Source organism: Sinohyriopsis cumingii, chromosome 19 (genome assembly GCF_028554795.1).
Source record: "Sinohyriopsis cumingii isolate HCF-2022 chromosome 19, ASM2855479v2, whole genome shotgun sequence".
Taxonomy (NCBI): Eukaryota; Metazoa; Mollusca; class Bivalvia; order Unionida; family Unionidae; genus Sinohyriopsis; species Sinohyriopsis cumingii.
In genome coordinates this window covers 15,241,964-15,257,938 of record NC_142979.1, presented here as the reverse complement: position 1 = coordinate 15,257,938, position 15,975 = coordinate 15,241,964, and positions in this window count along the sequence as shown.

Sequence of the window (15,975 nt, the reverse complement as noted above, 5' to 3'; positions counted from 1 at the left end):
CTACATTGTACGATGTAAAATACGTTTATTTTTCTATTTTGTAAGCTAAAAAGCCATAAATATCTTTCTACGAGTATAATTATTGATATTAATTACGACGTAGATGGTTAATTGACTAATTATGACCGTAAAAATCAGAAATCTACGGAGAAAGCTATATTACAGAGTTATCTCCCTTTCGCTCAAGTCGAAATAATATGTAGTATACGAATGAGGATTTCTGACAAAAAAGATAAATAATTAAAAAATAGTTAATAAATATAATTCTACGTAATTACTTGATAGTGATGATAGTTTATCTCATTAACAATATTGGAAGATGATTCTTTGTTTATATTTCTTGGAAAGAGTGGATTTGGTTATATTTTCCGCGACAGAACGTATTGAAAACCTTTCAATATCAAAATATTTGCCAGCTGCATACATCGATTGAAATACTCTCTCTTCACCGGTCTCTAAACAACCGGTGTTTCCAAGTCTACAATTCTGACTTTGCTTGACAATTCTCAGATTGGATAAATTATTATTAAGTTTTTTTTCCCATCAATATGAACGATCACAAAACCATCTTTGATCAATCCCTTGTGACACTCGTATGTGAATCGGTGATAGAAATAAGTTTTCTTCCCATCAACAGTAAATTGGAGATAACCAGCATTATTAACAGTACCAACTGGTCTCTTCAAACTGCAATTTCTGATCACACCATCAAGATTTGATTCGTAGTTTGTTATTATCGGATGTGGGACAAATTTTTAGCTCATTTATATAATAATATTATTTGTTTCAATCATAACTTGTCTGAAAACTTATTTAGATAATCCTCTATGGATTTTATACCTCCGTCACTGACATTATTTTTTTAATCATAATATCTTTTAAGCTCGCGATATTTTTTTTTACCACAACGCGCACATAACTCTGTTTTACTTCGTACTCCAACACCACATCGCAGACACGGCATCGGTCCTAAACAACCTTTACGAACGCTCTGCAAGTGTTGTCCACAAAATTCCTTCCTGCAGGATTTATTACAGTGAGTTAATGATCCGATCATCAACCATTTGCACTTGTTCTGTTGAGAAATTGTATATACAATAATTTTTATTTAAATACTTGTCTGAAATATAAAATGAATGAGTTTGAGAGATTATCCAGAATCAAGCCTTGGAAAACAAGTAAATTCAACCTCAACAGGATATCTTCTGATTTACCAATACGAGATCCGGTTGATAAGAAAAATAAAAGTTTGATCAATAAAATTCACGACGCCAAGAAAGAATTTCATGCAGATGGTGCATCTCATGTATGGTCAACGTTCAAATTTATACGCGACAAAGATATCATCGACGCTACGATGAATGACAAACGAGCAGCAGCTATTATTGAGCAGCTCGATGATAGAAGTTATCTTTTCAGAATAAAATTTGTCGTGTTAACAGAAACAGATAACTGGATTATCCGTGACAAATATGATCCTGTCCACTATAATAAAAAAACTGTCATACTGAGTAGAAATTCCAAACCAGGAGCGCTGACTGGCATTGACAAACCGTATTATGAGCGAGCGTATCCTGTAACAGCAGTTATTTATGGAATCTATGTGATAAATGAAAAACTCAGCATTAATAAATTGGCGCCGATGAAATTTTCAAAAATAAATTGTGTGGCTGAACGAGTAATAGAACATTTTACAAACGCGGACCGTGGAAATGGTCTGACGAATTTACGGCGTGAAAAAATAAACAAACGGGCTGATTTAGTGAGGGATACTGGAACTACAATAAACGATGTTGCTATGTTGGAAAAAACACTAAAATTCCCAATAATACTAAAAACTATAACAGGGGAGATTTTATATAATTCGAAACATAAAAAAGGAGGAGCTCCAATAAATATCATTGATCATAACGCGCACGCGTGGACTAGCGCAGTAACAGTGTTTCCACGAAATCGAACTGTTAAATACTATCGCGGAGATATGTTTGATTTTATCAACGAGATAAGTAAAAACGATCCTGTGTCAGTATGGCTCTTTCAGAGTTCTAACGACGAATCAGATATGGAAGAAAAAAATAAATTTGATTAGTTTGTCCGACCGAATGGCGTTATTTATCGAACAGATCTTCTCCACGAAAAAAAATGAAAATTCTTGCGCTGCAATATACTGATGATACTGACGAACTATTGAACAACTGTTTTACTGTTTCGTCAGTTGCGGCTCATTTTGCTAGAAAGAAAAATTCGTGGAAACCAACTCGGTCCGATTTTCTTAGTGATATAATACTGAGTTGTGTCGAATACGGACACGGTGGATTATGGAATACTAAATACGATCATAAAGATGTTATTTCAGTTGATATGGTTGCATGTTATCCTGGAAGTTTTCTTGCATACGGAGATTGTTCTGTGTACTTTGAGTGATTCGGTCATCCGACGCACGAGATGACACGAGTATCGATAAATGGACCATTACCGGATTTTGACTTAACTGGATTTGCTTGTATCAAGTGATTTGAAATGTCTAAAGATCTCCATGCGATTTGTTATACCTGGTTTGGAAAACATTTTTCAGAAAAAATGTGGGCACCAATAGTACTATTACGATATATGCTCGATTGTGCGATGTTAACACTGTTGATTGTATGTGAAGCAATTATATCATATCGAAAACAAACCGAAGTTTGGTTACAACAACAGAAGAAATATTCCGATGATGCAAACCCCGATATAACCGATTACGAGAATAAAATCGCAAAAGATCTCGGTAGAAAAATAATCGGCAAGTTCACCCAAGGAGGATCATATGATCACAGACGACATTGTACAAGATCGATTTTGGATGATGCCGAGTTAGATTTTATAATTTTGATACAACGAGCAGAAATACGTTTATAAGTCGAGGAATTGCTTTTTTGTCAAATGGAACTAAATTAGGTACAATTGTAAGTTATATGGACGATGAGCCACCTCAGTATACTCATTTAAGATCTTTAATGCTCGCGTACGTTTCAATAAATCTATTATCGATGATAAATAAAGTTTCTACACTCGCTGTCAGAGTCGCTACAGATTCGTTTTATATCAACAAAAAATATTCAGGATTACTAGAACAATTACATATTGGTACTAGTGCATCATGGGGTTCGTGGAGAATAAAAAAAGAAAATATACTTGATTATTCCGAATCAGCCGATGTTGCGGTTAAAGATATTTATTGTAAAAAACATCAAAAACTACAATTATCATCTGCACCATCAGTGTACGATCCAATAACTAGAAATAAAACAGTTTATCTAAACGGACCGGAAGGTTCTGGTAAAACCACTCGAGCGATCGAACTGTTTCAGAACTCAGATATGATCGTGCTAACACCCACACACAGACTCGCGCGAGAGAAGAAACAACGAGGAGTACAGTCATGTACTTATCATAGCTTCTTCCGATGGAAGGGTGATGCATGGACTCCTGATCGAATGGGAGAAAAATATATTCCGAGGATTATAATATGGGATGAAATATGCACGGTGCCGTTAGAAACATTAAAAACATTTCTAGGTTGGTTGTTAACAAGACATACTGCTGTGATAATGTGCGGCGATCACGGTCAACCACCACCGTTTATTGGATCATCTCCACATGGATGGCTAAAGAACTTTGTCGATTATTACGAGGAAATAAATGATTATCATAGAGCGCTTCATGCAGAACTAAGCGAGTTCAAGAAATTAATCAGACTACAACCGAATAAAATTCAATGTGAAGTAATGCGTGGAATAATTCCAGAAACTTCTATGAACGAATTTCTATAAACGTGGAAACCGAATGATTTGATAGGGGCAAGTAGAAAGATAGTTCGTGATACACTTCAACGGGAATTGTTTCAGTTACATAAATAAAAATTTCCAACATTGCCAGTTCCGTTATGTTATCGACCAGCTGATACACGGCTGCAGAATATTGATGTTGATATACCGGGACAGACCGAGAAACAGGATTTAGTATTAAATGATATTATCACAGGTGATATCAACGCTGTTAAAGATAAATTATCGTTGAACAAATCTCCGTGGACACTAGGATATGCAATGACGATTCACTCATCTCAGGGATTAACTATTTCTGATACAGTTGTTTGGATTATAGATGATCGTATCGAGTGGTCAAACTTAGTTTATCTCGCAGTGTCTCGAGTCAGAAGAATATCTCAGTTGCGGAGGATTGTCTTGGACGAGTCAGTGACAAGTGATGATATTGACAATGATATAATAAGACAAAAATTAGCTGGTTATAATCAATCTGATAAAAAAAATAAACGCGATTTTGATCTAGACGTTGAATTTCTCAGCACGTTGAAACAACAACAGAATAATCATTGTACAAGTTGTAATTGTGTGATGTTATGGAGATATTCAAATAATAATCCAAGACAATTTACCGTGGATAGAAAAGATAGTCGCGGTCATACACGAGAAAATGAAATGTTGACCTGTCTTGAGTGTAATCGACGTAGGGGTGCTAGTTAAGTGATCGCGGTGGTAATTGCGTATCCTCAGGAATCACCTGCAATTCTTCACGTGTAAATCCATGTTGAGGAGCAGTTGAATCTAATCTGTAGATTGCGGGTCTCCCTGAGGATCTTGTCACGGTGGATATCTTATGTGTGGTAACACTCCAAATAGGATCAGTCGCTCTTTTTTTTGCCACCTTCGAGTTCACCGGGTTCATATAAATACCTTACAGTGGTATTACCTAATACTGGTTGCGTTGAAAAATCACGTCGTTGTATTGGTATATTTTTTTAAAATTGCATTAATAGGTTTCATGTTGGTCGTTCGAGTTACTTCATTATTTAACGCGGCTATCACACTTGGTAATCTTGCAACCCATTCACGAGATCTCTTTTCTTGAATAAATTCCTTCGCGTATTGATATCCAAATAACCGCTCAGCGAGTGTTCGATTAAATCGTTCAACAATTGCCTGATCACGATGAATTGCGGTATGTCCTCGTCGTATTTTGACATTATATCGCTCCATCAACGATGATACTGGACCAAGAAATTCTTTGCCAGGATCAACCTTTAGCAGCTGTGGCCATTGCAAGGGTCCTCGTTGATAAATTTGTTTAAACGCAGAAGCTATTTCAGCAGCTGTCTTTGTCAATAATGGTTCTGCTGCTTTATATCTACATGCAACATCAACCACGGTTAGCGCGTATTTGTACGTTTTTCTGCGTACAGTATCATGTGGTAAAAATAGAATATCAGCTTGATGAACTTCATTAGGAACACTAACATCGAAATACGCGTACTGAATTTGTTTCGGTGGTGGTAGGTAAATTTGCCATATTGCCTGTTTGGATAACCACGCTTTAGCAGTAACACGTGTAACTTTTGCTGCCTCGGCGAGTTTACTAATCGCTGCGTTACCTTTCCAGTATCCTCTTGGGGAATAATAAATAGATTCCATTTATACATTACCAGCACCTAGCGCTAATTTACCTTTCATCGCGGATCTTGCTAACCAATTAGTTGTGATTCTCTTATATTTTTCTTTATAGAATTTAACGCATGAATTAATTTCAGATCTGCATTATGTCTGTCTTGTAGATTTTTGCTTTTATACCCTACATCATGAACATGACACGCTTTATCAATAGCGTTTATTGGTTCCTCGCCTGGTTTTGGTTCATCCTGATTGTCAAGCCTGATATCAAGTCGAGTACCAGGACCGCAATATTTATATCCGGGTAGATGTTTTTCTCCTTGGTATTTAGCCCACGGAGTTCCTGGGAACTTTGACATTAATTTAGCTATATCACCACCATCTTTTTTAGGTAAGAAAGAAAACTTGTTTCTGTTACATACTGCACATCTTCCACCATATGCTATTCTCGCATTTTTTGTTGTAACCGTAGATAGATCATTAGTTGGGGTTTTAGTTCTACAGCGTAAACAATATAGATTCATATGTTTATATAATATGGATATAATTGATTCCTCAGCGACTCGGCGACGAGAGCCAGTTAAACACCATCCTGCGTTACCGAACTCGATTAGGATGATAATAATAGGACCATCTGGATCGGGTAAGACACAGTTATTACCTAATCTGATAATGAGATGGTTGAAATGGGATAAGTTGTATTTAGAAACCCCCGTCTGTAGATGAACAACGATGTTATAATGTACTTAAAGATTTGAATGAAAACGCACGATTACTGGATGACGATGTTATCGAGTTCATAACCGATATTGATGAAGTACCTTCCGTAGATTCCATAGACGGATTTATTAATAATTTAGTTGTATACGACGACGTTATGCTGGACAAACAAATCCAGCTAGAATATTTTCTCGAGGTAGACATAAAAACACCGATGTGATATATGTGACACAACGGTATACACAAATACCAAAAGTGATCAGGGATAACTGCAATATTTTAGTTGTGTTTCATGGCGTAGACACACACACGTTGCGAAATATTCATCAAACTTGGTGCAGCGGCGACATGGATATAAATAAATTTAGAAAAATGTTTCACGAGCGCAAGCTACTCCGCATGGATTTATAACAATAAATTTACATGATCCTAGAACAAGATATCGTGTGGGTCTCGATAAAATATTTGGATGAATAGTAGCAGGAAGAGCGCGACCTCAAGTTGAGTCGTTTTATGTAATATGATCGCTATCAACACGGATAAAATTATATTTAACCAATTCCAGGCTTCCTCGAGTTGGTTAATATTTTTGTTTCAAATATATTTGCTTAAGATATAAAATAAAAGATAAAAGGGTTTATTTTCGGTTTTGGACGCTCCTACAAAGTGGCTGGTTCGCCCCTCCTGCTGCTAATAAACATGATTTTGTCAAGACAGAATATATATTTCAAATCAAACTTTGTCAAGAAATATACACAGCGAGTTTCTAAACATAAATAAATCCACACTGTAATTCAATTCTCAGTACTGTAGCAGAGGTTATAATAATTTCTGAAACGTATATTTGTAAGATGTCTCCGTAGCTCATTGCTAAATCATAGAATTCTGATGCTCGAGGTCTGGCTATCGAGTCCCATCACTGACAAGTGTCGATGGTTGTGCATATTTCGCGATTTTTATATATAAATCGAGGATCCACACCAAAGCTCGAAACTGAATAGTAAAAAAAAAAACCTGCGCACCACGTCAGGCAACGTGGTGAGTGACGTTTTTGCACTCTCCCCGGGTTTTGATATTGAGGAGGGGGTGTGTGCAGAAATCTGTTGAGCGTAGAGACTGGCTCCACAACATGTTTGTGCCGTCCCTAGAATTAAGTATATACAATGCTGTAAATACGCTTCTATATGTATTTGTGCCGTCCTTAGATAGCCTACTAGAAAAATCTTAATTTGGCTATTCTCCTGGTCAAAAGTCACTTTGACTATTCTCATCTGACAAACCTGGTTTATTCTCATCTGATAAATTTAACTAGACAAACGTTAATTTTCAAACTGAACAAAACGCCCTCCAGATACAATAGGGTGTCATCTGCCATCTTAGGAGGTTCACATGGGGGTTTGTGGCGTCCTCAGAAACGGTCAATGACCAAATATTTTTTTTATTTTAAATATGCAAGATGTATATAATAAAAATTAATTTTGAAAATATTAATACTGTTATTTCTGCAATAAAAAAATTAAAAAAGATGGTATAAATATTCAACTTGATCCTAGAAAGATCATTTCTGATTTTGAATCATTACAAAATCGTAAATTTCAGGGTGGACACACACTATCATGTGAGTACCGATTAATGAAAAATATACTCGAAATCATGTTACAATCTTTATCAACAGTGAAAGATACAGAAGTAGCAAAATTTTTACCTCTTTCTATCGCGATTGAAAATATTATATTAAAATGATCTGACGAATACGAGATAAAAAAAAAGATTATAAACACACGCGTGAGACAACTGAAAAGAATTATATCAGATATTAAAAATGAAAACACTCTCATTCATGAAAATGATTCTAGTAACAACGTCACTAGTGAGAGTGATTAATGAGAAACAGTAAAAAAATATACTAACTAGAAATGATGATGATCTTTTCCTTTGTTAATAAAACCTCAGAATGATGAAATGATTATTCTATCTTTGATAGTGAAAATATGCAACATGATGATGATCTTATTTTATTAAGGAAATGAAGTTACAATTTTAGATTTGACTTACACTTTCCAGGTCTAGCACCACAAACACAACGATAACTCCAATCACATTCCCAATTAATTTTTATGGTTGAAAGTGCAGAATGAGGATGATTTGCTTCACTATCCCAATCCTCCGTTTGAGGGATATTAAACACTTGTCGCTGTCTTACGTGTTTCATGATTTTATATGTTGATACAATATATATATATATATATATATATATATATATATATATATATATATATATATATATATATATATATATATATATATATATATATATATATATATATATATATATATATATATATATATATATATATATATATATATATATATATATATATATAATAGTGATAGTGAAAACATACTAACTAGAAAATATTTTTTTAAAATTCGGAACCGGACGGTTGATCGAGTTTAATGCAGGAATGTGCATAATTCAGAATCTGATCTCTATTACACGTGATCATAGAAATATGTTCTCGCCGCAGTTGACCGAATTGTTCCTGCGTCAATAAAATGTATTCGTTACCGTATTCGTCAAGAACTACGTCAATACTAAATTGTTCTGTGTTTACTGGAGACTGTGTCATTATTGTTTTGATGGCGTTTTCAAATGCCTCTCTGACGTGTATGAAAACCCCCACATGTTGGTACATTATATAATTACCTCTTGATTAATTATAAAATATTTTTCATTTTTTCTGAAATATTTTTATTCTTTCGGAAATATTTTATTTTCTCTGACTTTTTGTCATGAGAATAAAATAAATCTGATTTCACGCTGAGGTTGAAAATTGTTAAAATTAAAGGTCTATGATTAGAAATCTACGATTTCACATACAGATTTAAATTCAGAAATTCTCCGCGTAGGTCATTCAAATGTCCGGTCTGGTCAGTTAGTCTGAAATTTATTTTTGATAATAGCGGATTTTGACATCGAAAATAAACAGGATTTATCGGTTCTTGTATGATTAAATATCCAGGAAGAACTTGCTGAGTGAATGTGTATAAAATATATCCTTGTTGAGCTTGATTTGATTTTTTCAAGATCTATTTGAAAGCTGCCATCAATTACGTCACAAACAAGATTGACTGCGATTGTTGAAGTTATATTAACGATTCCTGGTGAAATATGACGACCTTCACCGTACAGATTATTATTGTGTTTGAGAAAAGATGCTGGTGGGGTTATTTTTCTCCATGACTTGAGTATTTTTGGAAAGTTTTCGTTGATAAGATCGTTGAGTGATTTTTTTAGCTCATCGGTTTCAAATCCTGGTATTACATACGTTGGAGGTTCTGCTTCAGTTAATTTATAATAATCGAGAAATACGTCCTTAAATGTTCCTCTTATGCCCGTTCCTGTACTTTCAATCACAATATCCACTTTATCTACAAACCAAATATTTTTCTGATTAATATAGTCAAGATCTGATGTAACTCATTATATTTTACACAGTAACCAGTTGAGGTGTTTCAGGCCACAAATTCCAGAAACCAACAGTAAAATGTTGCGGTTAATTTCTTATCAGCTGCTTCCAGAATAAATATTTCTTCGTTTCCTTTCTTCAGTATGATAGACACAACTCCAGAAAACTTATCGGTTGAATGCCGCCAGGGATACGTAGTAAATATCTCAAATTTTGCAGCACTGAACACAGACAGCCTGTACACGCCAGTGACTTCTGCAGTATGTTTGTGAGTTTTATTCTGCTGTCACCATGTTGAGAATCCTGATGATACAGTGTATACTATGTTGGTAATTTGCCCACGGGGGATTTTAATCAGATTAATTTTGTTAACGATATTAGGAATTCCACTTACGACATCTTCTAGTGTTTTTTTAATCGTCTCAATATACGTCTTGGCATCAGAGAGTTTCACGTCAGCAGTCAACGGAGTGCCAAAAAAATCATCTGCGATTTCATTAAGTTTTTGAAAGTTTCTACGAAGTCTTGAAAACGGGCTTACGTGAGAATCATACTCGGCCCTCAACGTGGATAATTTACCATCTACGGTATTGTAGTTAACGTCAACGTATTTTTTTTGTTGTGGCATCTTCATCAGATGTTGGATCTCTTAAAACAACTACTTTATTTCCGTTCATGCTGAGTTCGCCAGTCATTGTATCACCGGTGTTCCGCAAACGATTATCAGCGCTTCTTGCAATTTCATTTTTAATAGTTGCGAATGATATATTTGAGTTTCTGATTTTTCAGTCATTAGTAAATACTGGAATGTTATCCGTAGTAGCACAATGAACTCTACGAACTATGTCATTCCATTTGATGTTGCTCGTTGTTAAAACGCCGTATTTATCCTGAAAAATAACAACCATCTCGGTCAACTCCGGTAAGGTTCATAATAGCAGCAAGTTCATCTTTAGTCGCGTAATTTGACAAATCAGCATCATCTTTTTTTTCTTAACACTGGCAGAAGAAGATCTTCCGTAAATATCAACCATTGTAAGTTAAGATCTGTTTAACACGAATCGGTTACTTGTATAATCATGCACGACTTTATGAGGTGCATTGGAAGACTTTGATATAGCGTTAAGTACATTAATTACTTCACGACCACATATTGGCGGATCAGTCAGTACTTGAATTGGTAATGTTGAATGCCAAAATGGAATGTTTCTGGCGTATTTTAAAAATTCTATTTGCGGAGGAAGCCCGTATGAATCAAAATAAATAGAACCACCTGGATCAATTGCGTATGCCACCCAATGAGTTCCGAGCCCTGAATTATCATCAAGATTTATGATTCCTGTTTCAAAATTGTTTGGATGTTTTGGTAATTGGTCACGCATAAAAACACCTCTAAAAAATTTTATTTTAATTTTTTAGCAGCATCAAGTAAATCAAAATATGACATCGGTAAAAAAAAAAAAAAACTATCGTATTTTTGCTAACGAAGTGTTTCTGGAAGTCTCAGACCTTTCCCCCGATAAGGGGTTCCCGGTAATCTTAGACCCCTTCCCTTTTTATATCCTTGTCCTGCTGCTTTCTTTAATGCCATTCCAGCGGAGGTTCCAACAGCACCTATCGCTGCTGCTTTCGCTACGGCTGGGGCGGCTGCGGCTGTCAACGCTGGTATAGCTGCAAGAAGTGGAAATATACCACCAACTTTAACCATATCTTTAATAGCGCTCGGAGAAAGATGAAGTTGAACTCCCGTTCTTGATTCCAATGCTTTATTAAAATGTTTAAGTTGATTCTTGGTTAATGATAATTTGTTTGGACCGCCATTAGAAATCTGATCTTTTTTAATGATATTTTTGTTCCGCATTTACTCGCGAGTTTTGATTGTAATTTTTTCACCTGACCGGAAGTCAGAGTAACTCCGACGTGACTATACGACATTTTTATAATATGATAAGTGATTTAATGACATGTTTTCCACTGGAGCGTCAATAACTCGCATTCTCCCGCCAGCGACTTCAAGTAACATTGATCTATCTGAAAGAATATCTGCAATTGCTCTGTAGTTACCATGGACCAACCACGGCAACAGGAGGTTGTCTTACTTGAGCTCAAAAATGAATATCAACGACAGATTGTCTGGATAAATCAAGATGTTCCAGCGAAAAGTAATAAATCGGATACAGTATTGTAAAATCTAGTTGTGATATTTGTAAACCAGTATCTATATTCTGATCACGTCCTATGAATGACATCAAACGATGATATGCACGCGCTACGTGATTTTGATCAAAATTTAATAATATATATTCAGCTGGTTCTTGATGTCCATTTATCCGCAAAGAAACTTCATTAACTCCAAGTTTGTCAAATATCATGTGACTACGTGTTTGTGAGTTTATTCGCGTTGTTGTTGACAAAATCAATTCTAACATCAGCTGCATATTCAGCATAGTCCGTTTCTATAATTTCACCTTCTACTTCAATAAATGATTCAGCGGGTAAGAAATATCTAATTGTATTCTGAACTTGTAATTCGATTCTTCCACGTTGATTTGGTTGTCGTGCGTCGTTGGAATAAAACTGATAATCGCGTATTGATTCATCTTTGAGAACTGGTGTGTCCATATCGAACGCCGGATCGGATACACGTTTGAACATTTTATTATAATTGTTATCGTTTAACACGAAGACCACTTCCTGAAATAAAACTCGTATTTGTCGGTATAATTTCATTAGCTAACTTTGTGGAAACAACTTCATCAGCAGCCAGTTCCACTAGTTTTTGATTTGTGGATTGATTTATTATTTTACTGACATTTGCAGGCATAACTTCAGTACTGGCCAGTTTCACTGGTTGCTGCGGTTTTCGTCTAATTAACCGTGCTAGTCTTTCCTTGATTGTCGAGAACGCTTTACCAGCAAGATTACTAATAGTGCCGATGCCTTTGTCACGAACAGCCTCAATAGCCTTCATCCCTAATTGTTTTGCAATCGGTATTGCTTTCGGAGATATCCTTCTGAAAAAAGCCCATAACAGTATCACCAAGTCCATCTCCGTAAATTGCTTTGTAAGTTGGCAGTCGTGCATTTACTACCCTGACTATTACAAGCCCACGTTGAGTAGTGTGTATAGTCAATTTTTATATACAGATTAATTAATTGTTTAGTCGATGTGATAATCATCAGCTATTTCATCGATGAAAGAACGATAAATGTTGCGATCCATAATACCGCCAGTGAATAATCTTCGACAAATATCAGATATTTCATTAATAATTTCCGTCGAATTATTTCCAGCGCGTTTTCCTCCGATCAGAACTTCTAATCTATCTACGTCGGTAAGAACACTGTCAGGACAGGCAATAAGACCACTTCCTCCAGTAGCGCCTGAAGATGTGTCATCGCCAGTTTTTTTCTGACTTCCTGAAGGATCATAAATACTTCTCCGTTTTGCTGATCTTTCATATCTGGCTTTAGCACTTTCCAAATTTTTTCTACATTTTTTATAAAATCAAATATCTCTTTCTTAAAATAAAAAAGATTCCGACTGTAAGAAACTGGAACGAAACCGTAACGTAGGTAATATACATCCTCATGCCATTTTTCGGTATTATTAAGATAATCAAGAGCATACTCATTTTTTATATGTTCTGGTATAGCACCAGTAAATGAAGCTAGTTCTACTAATTTTTCCCGAGTTAATTTACTTATTTTTTTTTATAGCTTCAGGTCTGATTTTACTTCTGATATTAGTTCGTTCTTCATCTTCCCCTTCTTCCTGCTGTGGAGACTTTTGCTTGGGAGTAACTGGAGGAAAAGATACTGGGGGCTGAGGAAGTCGTCGACAAGGAGATATTGGTTTTTCATGTTGTTGTTACTGCGGTGGAGGACGTTGATAGGAAGGTTCCTGCGATGGAGGAAGTCCTGATTGTTTATCAATCTTTTTTATTTCTTTAAAAAAATTTACATATCTTAGATCAGTATTTTGTACCTGAGTTTCGTCATAATATACACGATATATCCATTTAACCAATTTATCATCGCTCACATTTTTATATTCAGGTTTTAAATTTCCAGTTTTATTAAAAAGAGTACAATATGCCAAACGAGGTAAGACTTCCTCGTCAGTATTTAAAATTCCTTTAACAACACCTTCCTTCAATTGTTTTTATTAATTCGGTATTTTCTTTCCTTCTTTTAGGTTCAGGCTCAAGACCTTTTTTATTTCACAAATACCTTCAAGTATTTCTTCATCTGCGGGGGTGGCTGAGCAGCGGCTATGTCAGCTGAAAGTGTTTGTAAAAGCTTCTTTGCTTTCTTAGTGTCTTTAGCAGACTGTTTTAACATTGGACGAAGACCTTCAGTAGCTTCTACAAGTTTTTCAGTAACTTTAGTAACAGATTTAAATAATGTTTCTGTATCTTCAGCAAATTCAACTTGTGCCTCTTGATGTTCCTGAAGATTTTGTCTAAGAGAATCACGAACAGGCAAAAACATTTTGATTGCTTTCAATCTTTCTCGGGCTAATCTTGCTGTGTAAGATTCAGATGCCATTATTGATATATAAATAATGGTCTAATTATAGCAGCAGAGGAGGTGCGACCTCAAATAAATGTCCCGACGGGTAAATAAAAACTCATTAAAGTTTGATAAAAATAAAGTGGCTTAATTAGAGAAAAAGCGGGATAATTTCTCTAATTGGTCAGGATTTTATTTTTCTTCGTAGGAAGCCTTAGTTTTCAAAAATGGACCTTCTATTAAATGGTCTGTTCACCTCCTCTGCTGCTAGGGTAACTGAGCCAACATCGTCCTTAATTGATCACATTTTACACTACTCACCACTGTCCGTATCCGAAACCATTGTACCCTGCTGAGTTATAAATGACCATTAATTATCTGGTCTGCTTTTGGCAAAATCGATTTGTCTAACCATACATAATATTCGTAAAATCATTATATCGTTGAATCACTTCCATAACGACTTGTTAATGTGTGTGCTATCCTCAGCATTTTTTTCCCCTCAATCCGGACAATATGTGAATGTTTTAAATAGTCTAATTCCGATTAATTCACTGGCCACACAAATATCCATTATGCGGACAGCTCAACAGCTGTTGCCGAATATCATCTCCAGACCGATATTCAGCCGGTTCAAAAGTGGTGTGCACAATAGTAAAATGCACATAAATTTATTAAAAGCTGCTTTTATGACTCAGAAACTATCGACAATTAATGCGCTCAAACTAATGCTCAATAACTTTGAACTTCACCTGTACACTCCAGAAAAGTGCTAGGTGTCTACATTAATAATATTCCATAACGTACCCAATTTAACCACATCTGTCTTTTGCTGAGTATTTACACACACAAAAATCTTTCAAATAATCATTCTGAAAATGTTCTTAAACTATCTTCCAACAGCTATATTTTGCAGATCTTTGATTATGGATCCCATGGTACAAAACAAGATTACTAAGTTGTAATAACGAGCTGCCCGAATAATTCTAAAGACGGATATTTTCACACTATTGATCGAAATACTTTCGATAGTAAATTGGTGACTATTTTGTGAACGTGTTGCATTACAAAAAGGTTGCATGGTGCACAAAACGGTCAATGACGTTGGACCTCAGTAAATATTTTATCTCACCAAACCGCTATTATTTGATTGTGACTTTCATTCTTTAACCGAACATCAATTTTTTATTCTACGATCTAGCTCTTACTGTTTATATAGATCTCTCACTGCATTCGTGTCCAAAAATTATGGAATACAATTTTTCTTGAAAGTCTCTGAATAATGATTACCCTTTGCAAATGATGTCCAAACTTATATTCTTATATTGTTTTGTACACCTATTTTCGTTTCTTTTGAGATACTTTAAATTACCCGCATCATCGTCGATTATTTTACATTTCATTTTTGTCAGCGTTTTAAGTAGGGTTACTAGTTTCAGCTGACGTATATGTGTATTTTGTTTGCGTACGTTTTTATGAGGACCATCATTATTATTATTATTATTATTATTATTATTTATGACTGACCTGCGCATGCTTAATTAAGTTCTGCAGTATTATTTTAATCTGTTTGTGCCACTATTTTTTCGCTGCTCTACACAGTGCAAAGTGTATTGAAATGCAGTACAGAAAATAGTGTGGTTTGTTTTATATATAAAATATAAGTATTTTCTCATTATCATATAAACAGACTTTACAGCAAAATAAATTCTACCCTGTGACACTGTAACCCACCGTGGCAGTGTTCAATTGTCCTGCTTTTCTACTGTGCTTGATCGAGATATTTACGACTTTGTAAGAATCTTAAACTTTAGCTCACATAC